Source organism: Ostrinia nubilalis, chromosome 17, assembly GCF_963855985.1.
Source record: "Ostrinia nubilalis chromosome 17, ilOstNubi1.1, whole genome shotgun sequence".
Taxonomy (NCBI): domain Eukaryota; kingdom Metazoa; phylum Arthropoda; class Insecta; order Lepidoptera; family Crambidae; genus Ostrinia; species Ostrinia nubilalis.
The window spans coordinates 3,589,678-3,613,909 of record NC_087104.1 but is presented as its reverse complement, the minus strand read 5'-3'; the positions used below and the strand labels follow the sequence as shown (position 1 = coordinate 3,613,909).

Sequence of the window (24,232 nt, the reverse complement as noted above, 5' to 3'; positions counted from 1 at the left end):
AACAACATCTTAAAATAACGCAGCATGTTTCGGACGGAACACACCATTCCATGTTAAATAAAAAAAAACTTGTAAAATACTCTATGACTCGTCGAAAGAAGCTTCTTGGCCTTGCGTGCCGACGAAAGAAATTAGAAAGTTAAGCTAACGAGTACGATCCTTAATAAAACAAGAATGAACGTTTCGAGTTCGAACTCGAAACGTACAAAAATTAGTCCTCGTCTTGAACTCGAAAGTTTTTCGTACTAGAGGTACAGATCGAATGTAAAGTAATCGTGTGTTACATTAAGGCAGTAGAGATATGATTGAATAATGTTATTGAAACGATAAATAATTTGAACTTGAACTAGGTCGAGTTAAGAGCGTAAAAAAGCCTGGAAATGTAGCACTGCAGACCCACGATACCCCTGGCGATACCCCTGGTGGTATCGTGGGTCTCGTCAAAGAACTACACTTCAGACCCACGATACCCCTGCGAGTAAAGTTGGCAAACGAGAACCGGCGCGGGCGCGGGCGGGCGGGGAGTGTGCGTCCCCACAGTGCACACGGCTAGTGCACAGTGTTGTGGAATACCTCTATGAATTCTAAATTGATTTCATTGAACATGCAATAAAATGTATATCGTTAAAAATAAAAATAAAATAACAATTCATACCTAATACCTACTACGAATAAAATTAATTAATAGCACTTGTAAAATAACTTTTTGACTTTAATTATTTATTTTTGTTCTGATACTATAATCTATGTTATTTGATGTGATAAAAAGATAATTTCATCTACCACGTTGTGTGTGACAATGATTTAAACGAGTAGTTTGCCCTTGGGAAAAAAAGAGATATTATCAATAATTTATATTTATTCACACAATATTAATTTTACGCTATATTTTAATTTTATGAAGTGAAAGTAAAGTTTTTTTTAACATTACAAAACTTCTCCTGTAGAGCAGTTTGTATGGGAAATATAACCAGTGGAACAGTTGCGCAGTTGAGCAGTCTAGTTGAGCAGTGGGGAAAAAAGGAATTTACTACGGTAAATAAAAGGTACCAGGGTAACATAACCTTATGGGAGCTATTATCAAATTCTTCTTGGTTGACCCGAAAAATAAATATGTATCACAAAATAGCTCCTTTATTTATGTTGCCCTGGTATTTTACCTGATACTACGTAATCATTATACGAGTATGTAGATATGAATTGCTGTTATTTTATTTTTAACGATATACATTTTATTGCATGTTTAATGAAATCAATTTAGAATTCATAGAGGTATTCCACAACACTGTGCACTAGCCGTGTGCACTGTGGGGACGCACACTCCCCGCCCGCCCGCGCCCGCGCCGGTTCACGTTTGCCAACTTTACTCGCAGGGGTATCGTGGGTCTGAAGTGTAGTTCTTTGACGAGACCCACGATACCACCAGGGGTATCGCCAGGGGTATCGTGGGTCTGCAGTGAAATGTAGTATGCTCATATCAACTATCTATACCTATAATAAATCTGTAGAGAGGTCAATTCTGTACATGAAATATATTTTCAAAATAACTATCAGGGGGTGATTAGTGATCGATACTGTTGCCAAAAATGCAATCAGTAAAATTTTTGTCTGTCTGTCTGTCTGTCTGTCTGTCTGTCTGTCTGTATGTTCCTTATAGAAACAAAAACTACTCCACAGATTTTAACGAAACTTGGTACAATTATTCTTCATACTCCTGGGCAGGTTATAGGGTACTTAGGAATTCCCGCGGGAACGGGAATTAGCGGGAAAATCCTTTTGTATGAAAAATCTAAACCGCTTAAGTTAGACGCTTGAAATTTGGCATGCAGGTATCTTAGTAAACTTAAAGCTTAGTAACAACAGGATATTGCAAAATTCCCACGGGAACGGGAGTTAGTGGGAAAAAACATTTGTATGAAAAAATCTAAACCGCGTAAGATAGACCCTTGAAATTTGGCATGCAGGTATCTTAGTAAACTTAAAGCTTAGTTAGAACAGGATATTGCAAAATTCTCACGGGAACGGGAGTTAGCGGGAAAAAATATTTGTATGAAAATATCTAAACCGCGTAAGATAGACGCTTGAAATTTGGCATGCAGGTATCTTAGTAAACTTAAAGTTTAGTTACAACAGGATATTGCAAAATTCCCACGGGAACGGGAGTTAGCTGGAAAAAACATTTGTATGAAAAAATCTGAACCGCGTAAGATAGATGAAGGGGGGGTAAAACGAGATCCACGCGTACGAAGTCGCGGGCGGCCGCTAGTTAAATAATAATATTATAATTTAACTAGCCCGACGTATTAGCAAGCTGAAGTGGCAATGGGCAGGGCACATAGTACGCAGAACTGACGGCCGATGGGGCAGAAAGGTTCTGGAATGGAGGCCGCGTACCGGAAAACGCAGCGTGGGACGTCCACCTACAAGGTGGACCGACGACATCGTAAAGGTAGCAGGGAAGCGCTGGACGCAGGCCGCTACCAATCGATCAACATGGAAAGCATTGGGGGAGGCCTATGTTCAGCAGTGGACGTCCTGTGGCTGAAATGATGATGATGATTATAATTTTAATTGGTTTTAAGAGGAAAAAAACGCTACTTATTTAATAATGGATTTATAATTTAATGCTTATTCCGTTTACCTATAGTCACTCCGCTATTTATTACCTACCCAGTCTCGGTGACAAATAATCTGAAACGGGACTATATTCCCACCTCTCGTTCCCACCGCTGTAACTTTGTACAGTTTGTCTTGACAAATAAGTATTAACATCATCATCATCATTTGAGCCATAGGACGTCCACTGCTGAACATAGGCCTCCCCCAATACTTTCCATGTTGCCCGGTTGGTAGCGGCCTGCGTCCAGCGCCTTCCTGCTAACTTTATGATGTCGTCGGTTCACCTTGTGGAAAAACAAGCATAGCCACTTCTAGAAGCTATGCATCGTTGTCTCTGCGCGGTCGACCTACTTCACACGGGCTCATTTGTCATGCTAACGCAAACGGTGCCGGGATGAACTTACTAACGAAACATTAATAGCGGGGAAGAGGTTGCAGCGATGCTCTTTTACTAAGCAAACATAAATCCATCGTTTCTAAGACAACAAAAAATGATTTTAAATAGACTATTATAATATTCTACTTACAACCCCGTCTGTTAACTGCGCACCTGGCAGCCGTGACGTCACATAGACGCTCGGGTACGGATGCGGCGAACGCGGGGATGTGTGGGTACGTGGAAGGAAAAGTCGCATTCCAGCGAGGTGTGCAGTTGCTCGATCGGGGGGAAATACATAATTTTTTGTCCTTATGAAACCTTACATGTCTCATAATTAATCTTTTTGCCCTGACAAAGCTTCGACCAACATTTGGCACGATTCCAACATTTGGAAATTCCAAGTGCTGAGAAGAAGCACTCAGTCACCAACTCAGAAACCGGTCTGTTTTAACCTAATGCCGTCCACTGCTGGACAAAAGCCTCCCTTGGATTTCCACAACGGGCGGTCCTGCGCTGCTAGCATCCAGTGCTTCAGCGACTTTCAGCAGATCGTCGGTCCTCTGAGTGGGAGTGCTACCTTACTAAGTGGCGAACCACTCGAGATCTTTTCTGCTAACATAAATAACGACTCCCGATTATGCACAATCGATTCCTAATGGAAAATCGATGGACGATTTCCTCGGAAAATTCACGATACTGCATTTTTTTGTTTCTCATTTTTCTGCCGTATGAGAGCGATGTCGATGCAAATACGGTGTGAATTTGCATAAATCGATTTCGCATAAAAACATTATTATTCAATACTGCGGTATCCATGAAATCGATGATATGGCTTGTTTTTCGGAGAACATTTGTAATAAAGAAACTTATGTTAAGTATTTCATACAGCTGCGTAACGAATACCTACTAAAGCCCGGTCTGTGAGCACCGTAGAATTTTTTCCAATGACCCCAAGCTATCCATCCTTATCGCTCGCGCGTAATTATGTTACTGTCGCGCTCGCACACCCACTGCGGGCGCCCGTCGTCGCACAGTCGCTTGTCGATGGGTAGCTTGGGGTCATTGGACAAAATTCTACGTGCTCGCAGACCAGACCAAACGAATATATCGTTTCATTTACTTTAGTATCATAAGATACGAGTGTAAGAGAGAGAGAGAGAGATAGACACATTCTATAAATCGAAGTCGGTTACAGTTCATCGTGAAATTCAGAAAATTCAAAACTGTCCAAAAGCAATTTATCATATTGACGTTTAAAATTGCTTTCAGCCAACGATATTGTTCGGAAAACATTCCACGAGAGCGCATGAGTTCCTTAGTCACCGCCGGTCTTTACACATCACGATAAAACCGTTAATTACGCACATGGTTACAAAAAGTAACTTCACACGATGTGTTAAAGCAGATGTAAAACCTCAAACTACATTATGAGCGTGTTTCACAATCATTTTTTTTTTATAATTCGGAGGAGTGTCTAGTGATCAATAGAGTTGAACTTCTTGTGCCAGGACTATTGTTTAGGATTTCAGTGTTTCTAAATACCTACGGGACTTTTCCCACATTTCGTTCCCACCGCTGCAACTCTTGTGTAGCCAAGATCTACAGCTTGACCGCCAATAAAAACCCAACCAGTGAAGGTCAAGTTTGTCCCGGGGGAAAGTTAAACTGTCATTGGACCCGTAACGAAATTAATCAGAAGAACATAGGTGGAGTTCGAGTTCTAAATACCTAGTGATTAACTCAGCATCCAGTATCTTCTCCACACAAGAGTTTAAAGTTTTAACCGACATCTGTTCTACTTAAAACTTTCCCTATCCCACGTGTTCGACAAATGTTTTAATTAATTAACCATCGATTAAAACAAGAAAGTTGAAACAAAACGGAACACTTCCCGTGTAAAAGCTCCGAAACTTTTAAACTTTGCGCCTGCACACGACTCGACCCGAACAAGTTTTAACAAATCACTGAGCATTGTTGAAAACTACGGAAATCTGAGAGATTGATGTGTTAATTTTAATTAAATACTCGTTAACAGTGAGTGTTTTCAACGTACCAAATGAAGTTAACTCTGAGTTTAAACAATTATTATTAATTAATAACAAGGTTCGATCATGAGTAATTAAGTTGTGTATGTTATAGAAATTGACAGAATTAGTTTTAGCTCATGGAAACCTAAGTGGTCGCATGAGACCGTTATTTTTAACACATGTCTTTCAAACTCTGACACAATGATGGTCGAAACGGTCTCCCATCTTCTTATGGTGGATGGCTAGTTTTTTACAAGCTTTTTTATAATAGAGAAGACATGAAAAAAAGACAATTTCTCTGAAAATATAACAGTTTATCGAGATAACGTCGCGGATTCGTTGCTCTTTTGACACTCCGTACACATGAAATTGTCAGCTTGCCAACTGTTATAGTTGCAGAGAAATCGTTTTGTCACACCTCTCCTCGGTCTCCCCTACTGAGTTACCCAGTTACTTATCTAACATTTCACAATAACAAGTTCCAAATGTAGTCACTAATTGCGATTTAGGTATTTTGAGTTAAACCCTACCTAAATATTTAACAAAATCTCTCGTTCAGAATATCCCTAAATAAAATCTCAATTCAGCAGCCACTTCATTCCCTGTATTTAGTATTCTATAGCTCTCCTATTTGGTATTCATTAAAAAGTCTGTGTGATGTGGTCCCGCAATAAAATAAATAAGTACTGAATTGGCAGTGTCCCCGAAGTGGGATACTAAAAAGGAAAAAAACTGATGATGACTGACTGACTGGTCGTATTTTGAACCTCATGGCATTGATATACGGTTCCAAATCAATCGCTATTCGCTAGTCAATATCCGACTTCTCTAAAAAGTACTTAAACTTTGAAAACACAATTAACATTCGATTAAGGGCTGATTTTACCATCGTCGGATAACTTTTAACTGAAGAATAAGTTTGGCACATTGACAGTTTCAGTATGGGAAATATGTCAAAATGACAAGCTTATTCTTCAGTTAAAAGTTATCCGACGATTGAAAAATCAGCCCTAAGTGTTATGTTTTTTGTTGCTTTGAAACAAATAAATAGTTAAATCAATTATTATTTGCCACTGAAATGAAATAAACCTACATACGAGTACATTTAGGATTGCAGTTAGTTGTATTCAAAATCCAATCCAATATTTCGACAACATTTTATTCATGATTGAGTTTAGATAGATTCATTCGTACCGTTTAACTTATTTTACCTCTTACGAAGATTACACCTTTCTGACATTATGTACCAAATTTCGCGCCTCCAATGAGGCGACTGAACTCAAAGGACCGACCCCCGTAAAAAGATGGAGTCATCTCTGAAATGACTTTGGGCGCGGGAGGTAATGGTATTAAGGCTTGGTATATCTGCTAAAGTAGGTATTTCGCGCTGTCAAAATCTGCGCGCGCAATACTTCGCCGAAGACAGCGCGCCAAAGAGCTCTCGCGGCTACACAGTATAGAAATACGCAGTTGGTTAGGTTAGGTTGACTTCCTTCCGTTCAAGCGTCACACTCATAGCACTTTCTAATACAAATCATATCCAAGTGATACAAATTAAAACAACTTTCAAAATTTTTGGGAATATATTTTAGAATCGAATAAATATAGAATATAACTGCCAAAGTAAACACGGTTCAAAGAGGCGTGGCGTCACCCGACCTTCCGGAAGTTCCGCGCCGGCTAAAAGAATTTCAAGATTACGTCACCCGACCTATCGGTAGATCCTCGGGAGCTTGAGCGATTGGAAAAACATTTTATGATCAGTTACTCGTAGTAGCGATTATTTATAGCTTGGATAATAAATTATAGTTGTTGCAATTCACGAAACTTTGCATGAGGTTAATTACATTAATCAGTACACGCATCAATTTTGTTCAGTCTTTTTGTTTATTAATACATAAAAATATCATACTAAAATTGCATACATATTTGTTTGTATTGGTCTGGGTGTTTTCTTTCCATAATTCATGTATAAATTATGTACGGGGCTCTGTATCGAAAATCACTATGAGCAATGAGCATCACACACGGTTACCTGGAGTGCATTACCGCAGCAAAACTTTTATAAATGTTGTGCTTTAGAGAGTCGAGAGTATAGCAGATAATTAGTCCATCGTGAGCAGAAATTTGTCCACTAATAGCAAAATTCGTTCAAATTATAGTTTTAAAGTTATTAGGAAAAAACAGATTTTGCTGGGGTAACGTTTCAAACATTACCCTGGCAAATTATTTTTTTGAAAGTCGTTCTATCCCGGAACCAAATACATGGATAGATAGCTCTTGTTGCGTAGTAATTTGTCCACGAATAGCAAAATTTGTTCGTGTTCCGGTTCTCAAGTTATTTAGAATTTTGCTGGGGTAATGTTTTGTAATGTCCCAGATCTCGTAAATGGCTCAACGCAGAAGTTTGAAAAAAATACCGTGATAGACCTTGATATGTCCAAATTAGTTCAAACATTAGTCATTGATTTGAATGATAAACACCAGTGTAATTAAAAGATTTCGAAAATCAGATAAAACGGATTTGTGAGTAAACCAGTACTCTCACAATCGAATAAAAAGGTGCAGCATGTACCCCTGGTACACCTTTATAACCACAGTAAATATAAATGATGTGGCTTTGCGCAAAAGAGAGATTTCAAGAAATCTAATTTATTTTAACAGTCTTACTTTCGTGGCCGAATACGCGATTCCCTTATAACAAGGGAGCATGGCATACAATGGACAAATTAAAATGTTCCTTGAATAAGCTATCCTGTTAATTTCAGTTTTATATTACGACTTATAAGAAAGTTATCGAACTGCAAAAAAATATCAGGAATTCTTCTATAAGCCGACCAAATTATAAAGGTTACAAAAAAGCGACCGTTCCATACATAAGGCTTGCCATCTTAAATGAACGGTATAATATCGAGGTTTCGTCAGTACAGTTGCGAACAAAGGTGTTTGTGTAGTGTAGTTGAGTTGAGAGGTCAGATTATTGAAATAATAAAACGAACATTTTATTTTTTAAATACATTTTAAAAATAATTTACATTACAGATAACAATGAGAGGATGACATTGCAAGGTTGTACCAGTCCAGTCTTAAATCCGTTGATATATGCTGCATCTGCCATGTTTTTGGCTAAAAGATTCTTCTATCTTGCAGCTTAGACTTTTATTACAGACCTTGGACAGTATTTTTGGAAAACTTTTACGCATGGTGGAGGAAGGGACGCTCTAGAGACTCAAGTCTAGAAGGAGTCACATGAACTCCAAGTTTTAAATCCGTTGACATCTGCTGCATCTGCCATCTTTTTGGCTAGAAGATTCTTCTATCTTGCAGCTTAGACCTTTAGCTACAGACCTTAGACAGTATTTTTGAAACATTCTTACGCATGGTGGAGGAAGGGACGCTCTAGACACTCAAGTCTACAAGGAGTCACATGAACTCCAGTTTTAAATCCGTTGACATCTGCTGCATCTGCCATCTTTTTGGCTAGAAGATTCTTCTATCTTGCAGCTTAGACTTTTAGCTACAGACCTTACACAGTATTTTTGAAACATTCTTACGCATGGTGGAGGAAGGGACGCTCTAGAGACTCAAGTCTACAAGGAATCATATGAACTGCAGGTTTAAATCCGTTGACATCTGCTGCATCTGCCATCTTTTTGGCTAGAAGATTCTTCTATCTTACAGCTTAGACCTTTAGCTACAGACCTTAGACAGTATTTTTTATTATTTATTTGTGTCAGTGTGCTCTTCTAAAGAGTGTAAGACGATTGTATGTAGGTACTATTAAAATTTAATTTTAACTCATTGGTTTTGTCTCATATTTGAGGAATGTACTATGTATCATGAGTAGAGTCTTCGTTTAAAAGGATGCGAACGATTTAAATTTCAATAGGTAGACAAAATTGATAATTAATTATCAAAAACTAGCTGACCCGGCGAACTTTGTTCCGCCTTAATGGCAATAAATAAGCAGACTTTTATTTTTTATTTCGAACGGGATAAAAAGTATCCTATGTCCTTCTCCTGGCTCTAAACTACCTCCCTGACAACTTTCAGCTAAATCGGTTCAGCCGTTCTTGAGTTATAAGTGGAGTAACTAACACGACTTTCTTTTATATATGTTACGGTTAATGTGATAAATTGAAAATTATTAATAATAACCGGTTATTATGAATAATTACCGACATTCGCGGTAAAAGTGATAAATTAATCACATTTAACAGTGATTATTTAATAATTCAACCTTAGTACTAACAAATTTCATAAAAGAGAACAACATCTTGTGTAACGTGCTCGTGTACAGCCAAACTTTTGAACGTTTTGATATCATATTTTAATATAATTTGGCATAATGAGTTTGGAATGTTTCTTGCATAATAATACTTTTCCATGATGCCTATAACATAATGTTTTGATTTGAAAGTGAAAAATAGGTTAAGGTGCGGCGGGGGTGGCCCTTGGGCCACCCCTAAGCCGCCTATTTAGTTTTATACACACATAAATGACCTCATATTTATCACATTTACCAAATCATGCGGTAATTATTCATAATAACCGGCGATTATTCATAATTTTCACATTTATCACTTTGACCGTAACATATATATAGATTTAAGCTTTCTCCAGTAACACTGATATTATTATACTGTGACTCATCAAAGTCATCATTGTCAAAAATATTGACAAATCGCGAACTGTCAGGGCCAAAAAACTGACACGCGTCCGTCCTCCGTAAGCGCCACCGCGCGACTGATTGAGATTGTCCAAGCCGTCATGGACGATTTTTTCCACATTTTTTAACATAGTAACTAAATAAGACGCAATATAAAAATTTCATCCGTTAAAAGCCCTCAAGTTATTTCTGAACTTTAGTTTAGTAAAAGATTTAGAATCTCAAATCACTTATTTTAAAAATAAAACCATAAATAGAAAACGAATAGAGGTAACTTTGGGAATTTATTCTATCGAGTCAACTTCATCAAATCGTGTTTCCATCCGTTAATAGCCCTAGAAAATATCCTCAACTATGCCCAATAAAAATCTTAGCCTTTAATTTTACTGTTTAGTACCTCAAAAATGAAAAATGAAAACCTCATTTTCGCCATTTTCTCTGCTACCCGGCCTTAAGAGTAATACCACAAAAACTTCACAAAATAATGAACGAACTCATCTGCAAATACGTGAGTTTTTCAACATCATATAAACAACAATTATGTTCTTATATTGGAGTCTGGATATCAAATGGGTGACGCATCAGCGACTTTTTACGTTGAATTTGTTCTTTTTGTTCAGAGTTCGTAATGCTGAGAGTTCATTCGCCAAAATTGAAACAAAAATGACAGGGGTTGGCAACTTTTGTTTATGAAATAAAATACATTGAGTGCCTTTACCAGGCTTCACGGTGAGAAAGTTGCAAAATAACAAAAAGCTCTTGTAAGATAAGAAAAGACACACGACGGCGTGGCAAACTTTTATAGACACATTTTATCAATTTTACGCAATAATCTATACTAATATTATAAATGCGAAAGTAACTCTGTCAGTCTGTCTGTCTTGCTTTCACGCCTAAACCACTGAACCGATTTTGATGAAATTTGACATAGTGATAGTTTGAGCCCCGGGAAAGGACATAGGATAGTTTTTGTCCCGGTTTTTGAAACAGGGACGCGCGCGATAAAGTCTTCTGTGACAGACAAAATTCCACGCGGGCGAAGCCGCGGGCGGAAAGCTAGTCCTTTATATTTGTCGTCTAAAATCATCGATAATCGAAACCGATTCGATTTCACAGCGCGCATCCTAGCACGGCCGGTTTATAGGTACCTCTATGAAAATTGCACAGCTATATTCTGAAAATGTTTTGAATGACGTCACATCGATGCAAACTGAACCACTAGCGTGTTGTTCAACAAATCTTTTTTATTACTCACGGAACAATGGCTTTGCTCTTTGTTATATTTTGAACATTCCCACCGGACAGTTTTATGTTTCCTTTATCTAAAACTGTTTTAACATGAATCTACACAAATACGTAAGGTACCAAAAAGGAACAAATATTCAGTTATAGTTATACATTTTCTACATCTTAGCCAAAGGTAGACCATTGCTGGACGTTTTGGCTTACGCACGCTCTTTTTCACTAGTAATCGGTAATCGTCTCGTCATCGAGCCTATATGTACCATTTGCCATTACTATTATCCACTGAGTTCAAATCTACCCCTAAGTTTAGGCTCATCATGATGTATCAAGCAAAAGCTACAATAAAAGAAAAATTACAGTTTACACGCGCTGTGTTATCATAAATAGCTGTAATACGAGTAAATAGTTGCGATCTTGCTACCAAAAAAGTTGTGTTCTGCCTAATATGAATAAAAATAAAAATCTGTAATAATTCGCAATGCATGCAGCACAGAGATTAGCAAGGTACTTATTAAAATAATTTCACGTACCACGTTTATACTGAAAGGTTTTCACGAACGGCATTGGTAGTAGCGTGTCGTAGCCATATTTAAAAGTCAAAGGAGTCTGAACACGCGAGCATGACGTGCCCGCAATTACGTTGCCCGGTCTGTCTAGATTTTCCATTTGGCTGAACAATAGCCTTTCTGAATTCCTTTTTAATCATGGGTCAGGGAGAAGGCGTGCGCTGTTCTCGTCTTCAAGGATGCACCAATTAAGGTGTAGTCATTTGTTTACCATGAGTGTCGCGGCGTCCAGCCTGCATGGTCAAAGACATAGACTAGGACTGGCTGACGATAAACGAGACGACGTTTTTTTTGACTGGACTTTTGACAGACGACGAGCAATGGACGGGAATTTTCTGATGAAATTGTGAATTTTATTAATATTGGTTTTAGACAATAAACCAGTCCGACGAAGCCTTGGCTTTTTCTTAAACCGTCACGACGACGACGGTTCAAGTGGTCCTTCGAGCTAAGACGACGGTTCAATGAGGTACTGGCAATTTAGTCCATTATAATTTGTACTCAATTTTCCTGACATTATGGTTCAAAACGAAGACTGAATTTAATTTAGGTACCCGTTAAAGGCTGAAACCTCATTTGCTGTGCATAGTCGTCTATTGTTTCGAATGTTTTTCTAGAATTTGTGAGCAAAACACTTTAAAAGATTATTAGGTAGGTACCTATAATACATATTTTTTATGCAGCGAACCTACGCTGTACTGCGAATAATATCCGCTAATGCTGAATTTTATCGAATAATGAATTATTCTGAATTTTATTGAATGTTCTCGAGGTGAAGTTCTTGACCCTCTCAATTTAAATACCTTTTTTAACAAGTGTATTTTCAGGGCACTTTTATAGTGATATATAGCACTTTAATATGACGCAATAGCCGATGAAAAGGAGAATGATGCAAGTCATGTTTTTCCTATTTACGATTTAGGTACAATTTAAAAGGTAATATGTACCTACGTGATATGTAGGAAAGTTTAAGCGTTCTTGTTGTTTAAATTCAACGTAATAGGATCCTTTTTCAAAATGATTTTCGGTATTTTTTGACCATATTGATTTAACAGGTCAAGGACAGACTTTGTTATATTGAGCTCATGATCTTATTTTATAATTATTTAGCTTCAAAATAAACACGTTTGCACTAACTGAGCCTTTATTAAATGATACCCTTCTAATTAAGGGAAATTGCCTTCTCCGTACTATGCTCCCTGCTGTTACAAGTTTGTTGTGGTAAATTCAACTTTACAGTGTAAAAGATAGAGTCTAAATATGGAGGAGGTGGATAATTTCATTGAGTTACACATTTCATTATGAAACAAGGTGTGATCTTAATGAAATCTTTGACAGCATAGGACCACGCTAGATTTTAATAATATTCTTATCTATTAAGTAACCTTGTTTATGGACGTGGTTACATACTTATATTTTGTTATTTAATTATTTAAACAAGTCTTAATGATTTTTTGACAGAAAAATGTTATTATAAGACTAGTGACTTTTTGACGGACCGATTTATTTATTTATTGATTATTTGAAAAATTCTGGATAATTACTTATGTTTGCACCTAACCTTCAGCATAAACTTTAACCCTAGAATTAAGCACTAGCTATTGTATGCCTTTAAGGCGGAACGCAGCCGATCTATATCCATTATAATTTGACAACCTATGTACCTGTGGTTCACAATAAACATATTTTGAATTTGAATTTGAAAACTTATTGGTATTTTACAGTGAAAAGTTTCAGAAGAGGTGGAAAAATTCTATAGAAAAATCACTCTTCATGTTCAGTAGTTACAGTAGTTAGTTCATCATCATCATCATTATTACAGCTACATGACGTCCCTTGCTGAACAATGTTTTTCAGATTGACCGATTGGTAGCGGGCTGCGTCCAGCGCCATTCTGCTACATTTATAAGTAGCACATCTGCTACATTTTTTGAGGCATTGTCAAAATAACCTCAGTAGTTCCAGGATTAATTATGCTGGCAGAAAAATAAATTCTCTTCAAAATGTCGTTATAGTTTGATTGAGCACCATTAGTATGCAGTGCTGCCACTTGGTCTTGTATTCATCACAAACTACCCTCATAATTGACAATAGAATGAGGACGGATCCAATTACCTCCGCGTCCAGCATGTGAAACAGAGAACGTCAAACTTTTTGCACTTTTTACCCAACTGCGTCACAAGGAGGATTATATCACAGTCATTTAAAAACTTCAGTAATAATAATTCATAATAAGAGTTATGCATAAGTAAACTAAAACTACGAGTATCAAACATTGTCAAGTCTTTTAATTTTTAGCGTTAAGAGTCGCATCTCAAACTAAACGTACGGTACGGGGCCTCCACTCCAGAACCTTGCTGCCCCATCCGGCCGTCAGTGCCACTTCAGCTTGCTAATCCGTCGGGCTATGTCAGCGACATATTAAGTTCATTTACGGATCTCCTGATGTCTGATTTGACAGACAACACAAACTCCACAAGATGAACTGACGACCTCATAAAGGTAGCACGAAGGCGCTGGATGCAGGCCGCTACCAACCGGGCGATATGGATATCATTTGGGGAGGCCTATGTCCAACAGTGGACGTCCTGTGGCTGAAATGATGATGATACAATTTACACTAACAGTTACCGTACTCCAATTAAAGCACGTGCGAACATAAACCCCCTAAAAAGTTACACCCTAGTTGAACAGTGTTTTAAGGTGACATTTCCATACTAAACGTCACTTTATTCTAGCACATAAATTATTGAATTTGAAAACAGTGATCAACTAGGGTGGAGCACAGCGTTGCCAGTTTTTTTTTTCGCCAAGTCGGGACTTTGGTACTTTTTGAGTGAAAATAGCGGGATTCTTCCGTCAGAAGCGGGACATAGTAAAAAAACGTATATAATCAAAGGATTTCAAATATTTTTATCTTTTTATTTGACTTAAAATTACGTTTACGTGACAATCGGTAGCTAATGTAGCCATAGAAAATGTATTTTAACAAAAAAATCAGATTTACTCTATCGTTAAATTCGTCTTTAGAATAAAAAAAAATAAAAAAAAACAGAAATCGTAAAAAAGTTTTATTCTTTAGAATAATATGGCGTTTCAAACAATAGTCTTGTGAAGTGAGTGTCTCACTCCGAAAAGCGGGACCGAGCATGTCCCGCGCGGGACATTTAAATTTGATTTAAAAATCGGGACGTCCCGCCAAAATCGGGACGTCTGGCAACGCTGGTGGAGCACCACAATTTTTTCTCTGACAATTTACACCACTTTGGGAAACAATGTCCCAAAGGATCCCGAACGGCCTGAAAGGGCAGAGGTCACAGTAGAACAATAGCACTTTGTAATTGAAGGTATTCGGCCGTCCAGAAAATACAGATATTCGCTACTCTTACCGTGGGGCATTTATATCCATTGTTATTTGTGTGATGGATAAAACACACCTATTATAATCATATTTTAGAAAGCAGTTCCTTATTTTAGGATGATGAGGTTTAGGTAGGGACTAAAATACGTAGAAGGTGACTCAAATCATGTAAAGAGCCATTTGGGCTCGTTCATAAGTGTCAATCTTGGTCATAATTGAATAAACAGGTATGATTGTGTTTAAATCGAGTTTTAGCTTGAACATTTTTATTCTATTCTGGAGAATAGCAGTGGTCATGGTCATGGGCGTGGAACTGATGACAGAGAACGAGATCTTGGACTGGAGGAGGCCATATTATTTTATGTATTGTAACTTAATGTAAGCCTTCTTATTGAGGTTACAATATTAAAAGATATTGGAAAGCATAGCCGGACCCAATAGAGTGCCTTGGAAGCTATAAAGCAGACTTTAAATTTTTGATGTAACTGCGAATGTTACAACTAGATAAGCGTTTCTTGTGCTATCGTTCTATAGATGTTGTAATCACCTACATGTTTATCCATGCATTCATTCATATAACATTAATACACGTACTAATAAACTACGAGTAGTAAACGAAAATACTTGAAATAATTACTGTTTTCATTGTGTATTTCAAGTAATAGACACAATCTATAAATAATTCTTCCACAGTTTTAATTACCTTATCAATACCGAGTCAGTATTGCAGTGTAAAGGGAATTAGTAATGACGACAGGACGCCATTTTGTGCCGAAATGGCGCGAAACCGCAGTCGTGGAATTAATTACGTGTCCAGAACAACACAGTCAGCAACGTTAGCGTTTTATTGGGGAACTGTCTTTTTCATAACTAGAGGTAGAATCAGAATGGCATTATCATCAGTTCTTTTGTGCTGAAAATTGAAACTTAGGCTGAGTATCTTACTTTATTTCTGACAAACGTCAAAAATCTGTCAAACTCGATACAAAAACCATCGGTTATCGTTATAGTTTTGCGGTTAAAGTTTGGTGGTGCAACTCAGCCTTATGAAGCACGAGTAATGTCTATAAGGTGCAACTTAAAGAAATACGAGTACATCCCAGTTTAAAAAGGTCAAAACAAAATGGTCCATTTCTCCCTCCTATAACTGTAGCTTGGAGCTATGCGTAAACATATTTTCGTAATTTAATTTTGTATTTCTTCAAAGAAGCTTCTACAAGAAGAAAAATAACTATTACATAGGTAGTAGGTACTATCAATGGCTTTATCTCAATCTAATGAAAAACTTCTATAAAAACAATTTCGCAAAACTAAATTGAAAAGTTTTATAACTTAGAAAAATAACTTTAACTTTCTTTGATCAACTGCAATTGATTGGTATCTCTGGAAACCAATTATCCCGTCTGAACCGAGTTATCTTATCTTTGGACTTCTTCAGGTTCACTTGAGAGGACTAATACTAACACTTCTTCAATGAACTTTGTAGACAAGTTTATTCTGCTTCTAAAACAGTGGTTCCCAAAGTTGTCTGGGCAACGACTCATCTAATACAAGTTCCCAAACTCGGGACCCACCTATAGGAAATTTAAGCGTTACCAATACGCCTAAATAAAGGACTCGGATCTGTAGGGTGGTGTGTCATTCTACAGGCAGCGCCCACTTAATGTTCGCTCGCGACCCACCACTGGGTAGCGCCCATAGTTTGGGAAACCTTGTTCTAAAACTAGTATTTTTAGCCGAGGAGGTTCTCGTCTCAATTCAGTTGATATATTTTTATAAATGGACACCGATTACGCCGAGATTTTTAATCCGATCTAGGTGATTATTTTCGTTGACTTAGAACATTGATCGGCGTTCATCATGTATGGAGTCTATTAACTCCTAATGAAGTGGACCGACTATATCAGGGACTATTCCCACCTCTCGTTCCCACCACTGCAACTCCTGTGTGTCCAGGATCTACAGCTTGACCGCCACAAAAACCCAACCAATGAAGGTCAAGTTTGTCCCGGGGGAAAGTTAAACTGTCATTGGACCCGCAACGAAATTAATATACCGACCGACTATATCAGTTAGTAATAATGACGTCAATATTACTCTCATTTCTTCGTCGGTAATGGCATTCTACGAGTAAATCTCCCATCATAATATAAATAACCGTTTTCTTTTATTCCAAACACCACATAGATAGGTCCGCTTATGGTTCCCATCTCTGCAAAGAGGTTATAGCTTGACCGCCATTAAAACCCGGTAAAGGTAAGTTACTAAGTTAGACCCGGGGGACAACTTAACTAAATAAATAGCATAATAGGACCCTCGACGAAATCGTTTAGTTAATAATAGGAGTTCGAAAGTAGGATATGACTCGTGTCCAGGCAGTAACGGTAACGTCAGATATTGAACGCATATTGAAACCGGGCCTTTTCAAGGCGAGAGTGAATAGGCACTTACAGGGCAGATATGTACCATCCTAGACTGCATCTCACTTAACATCAGGTGCGATTGCCTTGTCTTGCATAAAAAAAATAGAAAGATATATGACATCATTCATAGAATAGGCAGTGTTAGCAGTTTTCGTTGTATGTAGTTATATTGTAGTTGTCGCAGTCAACTAACGTTATAAGAGAGCCTTTTGATAAAGATATACAAGAAGTGAGTAAAATCCTCAGATGAATATGAATGCCAGTTCATTCGATACTATTCGACCAATTTATACAAAAGGTTCTATTAGGTATATTATCTCCGCAAAAATACTTTCATCGATATTTTTTGTTTTTGTTTACAAACAAAACTAATTACCGTTTCCCCATTCAATCAATTAGATGACTTCTCAAATATCCATCACTTCGGCTACAAAGGGTTTAGCAGATCGAGTTACAGTGTTGTTCGTCGAGTAAAACAACAGTAAAGTAGCGGAATTAATCGGATATCAGCCTTAAGGCTCGCTACACAAGAACGCTCGGAAACAATCCGGGTATTATCCGGATTTCCGGATTTATCCGTCACTTTTGGGTAATGTCGTTGTGTTAATAAAAAATACTTAAATGCGAAAGTAACTGTCTGTCTGTCTGTCTGTCTTGCTTTCACGCCTAAACCACTGAACCGATTTTGATGAAATTTGGCACAGAGATAGTTTGAGTCCCGGGAAAGGACATAGGATAGTTTTTATGCCGGTTTTTGAAACAGGAACGCGCGCGATAAAGATTTTCTGTGACAGACAAAATTTCACGCGGGCGAAGCCGCGGGCGGATAGCTAGTTCATAATAACGCAAACAGCTTAATAAACCTATTTTAACTATTGCACTGTTCTATCTCGTTCCTACTTGGCACTGTCATCATTTGATAGAAAGTGACAAAACAGTGCAATATTTAAAATAGGTTTATTATGCTGTTTGATTTGTTATGAATTAAGGTGTTAGTCTTGTCAAAATATTTGATCACAGAAACAATATTTCTGTAATTAAATATTTTATCACTAATGTATGTATTTTGTTTAAGTGTGAAATTTATTTTTACATTATTTAGTAGTAACTGTGTAACCAGTAGGGTAATTCAAGTGCAATCTGTCATTTCAATCTATTCTATTTGTCATTTAGCTTGTTTAATCTGTGCTGAATAAAGTGCACAATATTTAAGCAGGATATGGTTGCACGCGGATTTTTAGAGAGTTAAATCTTTTGGCCAATAGAAAACGTCATAATAGTTATTATATGAACTGGGATTGGTCAATGACTTTTGAAATTAAAATCCGATGGCCTGAAAAAATCGGTTTTCCAACAAACGTCAGTTACGCGCAAGGAGGTTTAGCTATTTATCCATCGAAGTTAATAAGGGAGAAGACATAAGACTAATTTTATTATTTGCCTGTCGCGACCCGGTTTTTACGAACAATGACGATGACGAACGATGAACCAGTAACGAGGAGCACACTTAGCAATGCTTCCAGGTTGCGCCTCGGTATCAATTAAGTAACATTTTCCGTTAAGTTTACTTTATGGCCAACTAAAGGACTTTTGCCGTCTCCATGGACAAACTCGAAGTATGATAACTACAGTCATTGTCAAAATTTTGCACTGCCATTGCCGCTGGATACCATATATCGCTACTATATTCATAGATAATAGACTTTCAGTTAATCGTCAAAATTGACATTGTTTTTTAAATAACAACAAATGGTATGAATTTTTAAATGTGATATTTTTATAAAGGTAAGTCCCCAAAACAACATTTGATAGCCTATTTTCTTTCGTTGGCATCTAAGTTCCTGTTTTCTACATATATGTTACTACTACCTATTGGATAAGTAACTAAGAACTTTGTCGTTTATTCCATGTGAACAAAATCCCTAAAAGCCCATTTGTAATAATATTCTTACTAAACACTGCTGAAAAAGGACTAAACTTCTGAGCTATGAACGTATAATCCAGTAGCATTAAGTAGGTAGGTACGTATAGCGACGTTGGAACTTGATATAGAAGTTAGCTGTTTTATATTTTTTTTCACAGCAGAAATCTTTATCTTTGATCTTAATATCTGATCGTACGTATTGTCTTTTAAAATATTACATTTGCCTAAATAAAAATAACCGACCTGCTGCTTATGTAAATTATAATTATTTATAACCCTACTTAACAATGCATAACAATCATAAGATAGTTTGGCGTATAAGTAGGTAGGTAGGTACTATCTAGGCCGAAGGTGGAAGCGATCGACCCGGAAATATTCTCAACCATCTCAACTATCATAATATGTATTTAGAACAGTCCCTCCTTACCAATGATATTATAGATAATACCATTGCTCCTTACCATCAATGCAATCGAGCAGACAAAGGACATTGATAAAAATCGCCCTAAGATTTTCAAAGACTTAGTATGTACCATAATTTTATGTATATTTTATTTATTTACTTGCAAGTGTCCAAACCTATCGGACAAGTTGCAGTTCGAAAAAATATTTTAAAAGTATTTAAACGAAATCAAAGTCACCGACATATTGACAGAGCAGAGACAGAGATGCGCTTTTTTAATTCGATTTAAGTAAATAATGGTATGATCGATTAGACTAGAGTCTAATCATTAGACCTTTAGACGGGCGCAGATCCGCCGCGCCCGCAGCGCTTCAGTGGATTATTGCATTTTATGTATATTTAATCACATTTATTTACCTACATTTACATATTTACTCTTTTCTTTAAGTGTAGACACTGTTTATGTATAAGTCCACTATTGCATGCCGTGGCAACCTATAATTAAGGCAGCACTTAGATTAAGTTAAATACGTTGTAAATATTGATTGTCTTCCAGTGTATGTCTTGTTGGTTGTCCTATTAAATAAATAAAATAAATATTTATAGCAACACAATGTTTAAAAATAAAATTTTTCAAAAACGATCAATTTAATCGATTATGTCTATTCTAAATGGACATCCCTATTTGTTAGTCAAATTGTCATTCACTCGCATCACCTTTTCTCTCTCACTCACTCTTGCTGTGTTGCTGTCTTGCTTGATCCTTCTTTGTGATTCGTTTGTGTTTTAGTGTGGTTTTAGCTTTTATTTTCGGAACTTTATTAACTACAAACTTGGCTATTCAAACGGACTCTGATTGATTGCAATAACGACATACTCAGCCTGGGATTTACTGTTTTTGTGTGGCTCGGCCAAGGCTCGGCTGGTGGTTCTATGGTGTTAGAAAATGAGCAACTTAATTATACACAACAATGGGCAGCACCTCGATCGGTAAGTACCTACATTTTGCTCTGCAATCTTATGAATAAGTACTAGCCTTGCCAAACTTCTGAATTGCCATTCTCATGGCGGGTTGTCTTGAAATGAATGTTCCGCTATTATCTGTGGTTCAACCCTGGACAGTGTGGACAGCCAGGCCCGATTCGATTGTAAGAAACTAGTCGATGGTACAGCGCAATGGAGGCATGAGCGAAACAACAATTATGTTGACAATCCAGCTGGTTTTGGTGTAAATCTAAGGAATTATTTACTTTGACACTATCTCCCTGCTCTCAATGAAAGCTTGTTTTGTTTTTTGGAACTAAGACTACTAGATTATTATTTTTTGTAACTAAGTTTGTAACACGTCATAATTAATTATTATAACAACAATGCTTATTTACTAAAGCTGTTTAACCCTACCCTCTGACCCAAAATTCTACTAACAGCACATAATATTGAATTATCATTTTTTTTATGGTTTGCGGCTCAATTTATTCAACGCACAGGGGCCGTTCAAGTATTACGTAAGCAGATTTCTTACCATTTTTTACCCCCCCGCCCCCCTTGTCATCAAAAGTAAGCAAAGCACTTACCCCCTCCCCCTATGCTTACGTAAACATTTTTAGTTATAAATGTTTTTTATACAGTGTGAGTCACGTTAAAGTGTACATATAAAAATATGTAGATGAAACTACACCTATTTTTATCATCTTCTATCAAATACATAAAATACACAAAAAAGGCCAACAAATAATAAAAATGATACTTTTTGATTAAAAAAACTGCTTTTAAATTTAAATTCGTGTTTTTTTGGTTATTTAATAAATTTCTCCAAAAAATGCCCCTATAACCGGTGGTTTTTATTACTTTGTATTATTCTCTATCGTATTACCTTCGTAAAACCAAAAATCGCATGTCTCTATCCCTATCAGTTATTACAACGTCTGCAATGATGAAATAACTAACGATGACGTAATCATCATCTAGACCCCCCTACCCCCCATGTCATCCAAAATAAGCAAAACAGAGACCCCCCCACCCCCCCTTGGTGCTTACGTAATACTTGAACGGCCCCACAGGAGTATGTGTGGCATGGCATGCAATGAATCTATTTATTTTTACAGGTTACAGCTCATGATCTTATATGCACAACATGTTGGACCCAAGCCCAAGATACAACACAAATGCATCTACTTCAAATCTTAGCAGAAAATGTGTGCTTTGCAGTAGAACACTAGAGCCTAGAACACGTTCACATCAGCTCATGTCCCTGAGAACTAACACTCAACATCATATTAACATCAGGAACATAATTGTGGAACGACTAACTCCATTAGAGGTAATGCACGCTAAAGTCCTTATTTAATAAAATGTTATTGGCTATACAATCAGTCTAATTCTTGTAAAGTTATTGGTTTCTGTAAATTAATAATTAATAATTAATTAATACTAAAATAAAATAATTTAAGTGCGGGACATTAAAAAACTGATAATTTTTTTAAACTTATTTCTAATTATTATTATTTTTAAACAGGTTACTGCAAATGACTACATCTGTGGGGCTTGTCACTCATTATTGCAAAGAGATACCACACCTACTTCACAAGACTCTCCAGATATGCCAACCGGTGCCCCGGTAGGTCACCAACAAGTTTGTGTTGGATGTGGTTGTTCATTATTGCGAACTTGAAGTCATTGTTTGGATACAGAGAATAATCAAGATATATTAAACATTGTTCGAAATTGGATTCAACCCAGAGAGGTAAGAGCCCTGCCAGTTTTATAATACATAAAAATAATTATGCCGGTTTATTATAATAATAAAAAAGGTTTTTTCCGAATCAGCCTTCCCATCCTTCAACTCCTTCCATTGCTTTTAACTGGATCTATCCGAAAATTCAATGTTTTCAGCCTCCATACTAAATGTATGCCAGCCACACAATATTAAAAGTGTTATAGATCACTTATCGTTTCCACCCTGTATAATACAAATAGACTTATATTATTAAAATATTGCAATATTATTACTTACATAATATTAAACATAATTTTTACTATTATAAAGCCAGTTAAAAATTCCCTGAGCCAAATAAACTCAGTAAAGTTTTATTTATACTTCCTGCATAACAACAGACTACTCTTTTAAACTACCACTATTCTCACTCTCAATCCTCGTTCCTCATTCATCCCTTTCGTTTCCTCCATAGACCAATCATTCCTCATCATTCAGCGTTCAAATCATAAATTATCTTTCATCACTCATCTTACTATTCCGTTACACACAAAAGTCGTTAATCCTATATAAATATTGCTCTTCTTATTGTTGAACTGTGAATCTGATGTTTTATTTTATTTTCAGATTCGTCCTTCAGATCTTCTTTGCCATAGATACTATCAGAGAGCACGAATTACTACAGTTGGTGCTTATTTAATGAAGCTGAGGACCGGTGATTCAGATGACAGAATAGCTACATTACTTGGCATTTCAAGGAGTACTCTTACAAAATATGTAATGAAAGCACGCAGTATGATGGAGGAACATTTCGTACCAGCACATTTAGGGTTACAACATATTAGTAGAGAGGAAGTAGCCCAAAGAAACCTTTATGTTCCAGTCTCTTTTCGGGAAGCCAGGAAACGATTTACCACAAAGAAAGGCTATTGTCATCATGGATGGTACATACATACATTTATGTGCAAAAAAAGTAGCAATTATGCATACCAAAAAAAAAACTTATTCCCTATACAAATATCGGAATCTCGTTAAACCATTTATGGTACTTTGTTGTGATGGCGACATCATTGATGTATTGGGCCCATATTTAATAGAAAATGTAGAACATACATGACCATTAATAAATAATAAGTACCTACATACGTATTTTCATTTATACCTACATAACTGCCTACTTACCCTTGGGTCGGAATAAAGATATTTTTGGATTTAAATGTAAGTAAAATATATTAACTTCTTTTTAAAAAATGTTTGGCTTTTCCGTAGGCATTCCTATTTTTCCAATACGCAAAGTTCTATTTGCTGCTATTCATACGGTTTGACAAAGGGGTTCTTTATCGATCTACGATTTAAAGTGTAATTAAGACGTCTCTCCTACATATCTATACCTACTTATAATAAATCTGTAGAGAGGTCAATTCTGTACATGAAATATAATTTTCAAAATAACTATCAGGGGGTGATACTGATGCCAAAAATGCAATCAGTAAAATTTTTGTCTGTCTGTCTGTCCGTCTGTATGTTCCTTATAGAAACAAAAACTACTCGACGGATTTTAACGAAACTTGGTACAATTATTCTTCATACTCCTGGGCAGGTTATAGTATACTTAGGAATTCTCACGGGAACAGGAATTAGCGGGAAAATCCTTTTGTATGAAAAATCTAAACCGCTTAAGTTAGACGCTTTAAATTTCGCACGTAGGTACTTTAGTAAACTAATTCCCACGGGAACGGGAATTCGCATTATTATACATATAATTCTTGACAATAAATAGTTTTATTAGCAACTAGCGGCCGCCCGCGACTTCGTACGCGTGGATCCCGTTTTACCCCCTTCATCTATCTTACGCGGTTTAGATTTTTTCGTTCAAATGTTTTTTCCCGTTCACGTGGGAATT

The 24,232-nt window shown here is 36.8% G+C and overlaps 1 protein-coding gene and 1 long non-coding RNA gene across 2 annotated transcripts in view; one reads left to right on the top strand and one right to left on the bottom strand.

Moving 5' to 3' along the window:
• LOC135079848 (transient receptor potential cation channel trpm) overlaps positions 1-24,232 on the bottom strand; it is a 307,547-nt gene that overhangs the window by 181,432 nt on the left and 101,883 nt on the right. The window lies entirely within an intron of this gene.
• On the top strand, positions 20,377-23,470 carry LOC135079855 (uncharacterized). The gene is made up of 4 exons (XR_010258911.1): positions 20,377-20,606; positions 21,722-21,936; positions 22,132-22,359; positions 22,957-23,470. It is a non-coding gene; the product is annotated as an uncharacterized LOC135079855 (long non-coding RNA).